Here is a 2,032-nt window from a genome sequence, read left to right on the forward strand (position 1 = left end):
ACACACACTCCAGTAAGAATTTAAGAAGAGATTATCTTTCCAAAACCTGATCATTTTTGACAGTTTGAAAATTTTCTGAACCAGATACAATGCAGTTGAATGCTTGAAGTGTTCAGAGGAATCTAAAAATATATATTTTAGCTGTTCCAACATAGCTTAGCAGGGGAGGTGAGAGATCTCCAAAGAATCGTTTCAAAGTGAAGGACAGAAGAGATAAAAAAGAAAAAGAAAATTAAAAAAAAAACAACAATAGGTCTTTTGTACACCAGCAACTTATCATGGCATGTAGTTACTTATAAAGGAAGACAAGGTAAGGTGTTTACCTATATCTACTGTATTTATATATGCATATATATGTGTGTTCATTGTTTTTCCATTTATAAAACACCTTATATAGATTCTTCTAAGATAATACATGCTTTGTTTTTCTCTAGTTATTGTTTGAAGTACATATTTTGTATTTTGCTAAATGCTTTATGAGGGGGAAGTAATCATAAACAAAGAAGCCTAACTACAGATTAAAGACAATTTGTCCAGTCTAGCTGAAAATGTAATCATTTCATTCTCATTGAGGCTTTCATTACACAGTCTTTCCACATTTCATTTGCTTTGAAAAATATATAGTCTGTGCACTCTCCAGAAGGCAATTGCTTCTCCCCAAAACATGTTCTACTTCTTTTAAAGCCTCTGGTAAAATTTTTATCTAAGCCATCAGATTTAGCAATTTGTAACTGATCTAATCTCTCCACAAAATCCTTGCTTACTGAAATTGCATCCAACAGTTCCTCACTATAAACCTTTCAGCTCACATAAAACTGAATGACAACCTATGTCTCTCCTTCTAATTTTCATCTTTTGCTGCCTTTCTTATACCCCCAACGAAGCAAAAATTAGGTAAACTTAATCAGAAATCATGAATCATGTCAGCAAATGCCAGTTACAACATTACAAAATAATCATTCAGAACAATCATTAGATGGAATTTAAATAATTACAATGTTCTTTTTCATATGTCCCCCAGTAGGATTTTATACGTTTTAAGGGTTTATGGGTAGGTACCAGTGTCTGAAGAAGACTTTTGTTTCATTCATTCATTTTTTAAAATCATTCATTCATTTTCCAAATATTTATTGTCTCTTCTATGCACTGGATACTGTTGTAGGTGTGGAGGATATAGCAATGAATAAAAAACAGGTGTGTTCTAAACAACTATTTAATTTAAAATGATATTGTTTCAATGATTAATTAACTATAGATGACACAAACATTGATTACATAAGCCTATTTTGAACAGGCAATTCTATTGGGGTAAATACCCTTTCTGTCTTCTGTAATAATTATGAGGTTTGTCTCTGATTAAAAGCTCAATTAGTATGCATTTAATAGTGAAATCTCAATTGGTATGAAGATGAGATCTTTGGCCTTTTAGATTTCTGAATTCCACCTATTAAAATTTCCTGAGTCCTACAATGCAGAGAAGATTAGCATGGCCCCTGTGCAAGGATAACATGCAAATTCGTGAAGCGTTCCATATTTTTCAGAAAAAAAATAAGTAAATAAAAATAAAATTTCCTGAGTCCTATATTAAACTATGACAAAAGTCCTTATTCAATTCTAAGTCAAATTCTCACCAGCACCTAAACTGCTCCCTGACAATAAATGTGTTTGCGATGTTCACCATTTCTTGGGTGACAAGCTGAATTTTATGAAAGATCTGGATTCTAAACAAGACACTATAAGCATATAAATTAATGTGCAGAAAGTAGGACAGTTATGAACTTGGGACCAAAAAAATCAGGTGATGCTCAATGTTAAATAAGGTGAATTTGAATAAATTAGGAAAATTGTAATGTCTCTTAGTGACAGGAAGGACATCTATATTTACTCAATCTAGAAATTGGTTGAAGTATTGCCATACCCTGAGCATTTGGGCTCTAATGTTTAAAAAAATTAGGAATTATCTTGAGAATAATAGTAGGAATTCCTGCCTGTTTTGTATCCTAGAGCATTTTGTTTAGAGAGAGCATTTTAT

General features: G+C 31.9%; 1 non-coding gene across 1 annotated transcript; it reads left to right on the forward strand.

Annotated features, from left to right (window-relative positions):
* Positions 1 to 1,435: 1,435 nt before the first annotated feature.
* Positions 1,436 to 1,538, forward strand: LOC122682291. Its single transcript, XR_006337309.1, has one exon. It is a non-coding gene; the product is annotated as a U6 spliceosomal RNA (small nuclear RNA).
* The last annotated feature ends 494 nt before the right edge of the window (positions 1,539 to 2,032 follow it).

The sequence above is a fragment of the Cervus elaphus genome, chromosome 23, assembly GCF_910594005.1.
Source record: "Cervus elaphus chromosome 23, mCerEla1.1, whole genome shotgun sequence".
Taxonomy (NCBI): domain Eukaryota; kingdom Metazoa; phylum Chordata; class Mammalia; order Artiodactyla; family Cervidae; genus Cervus; species Cervus elaphus.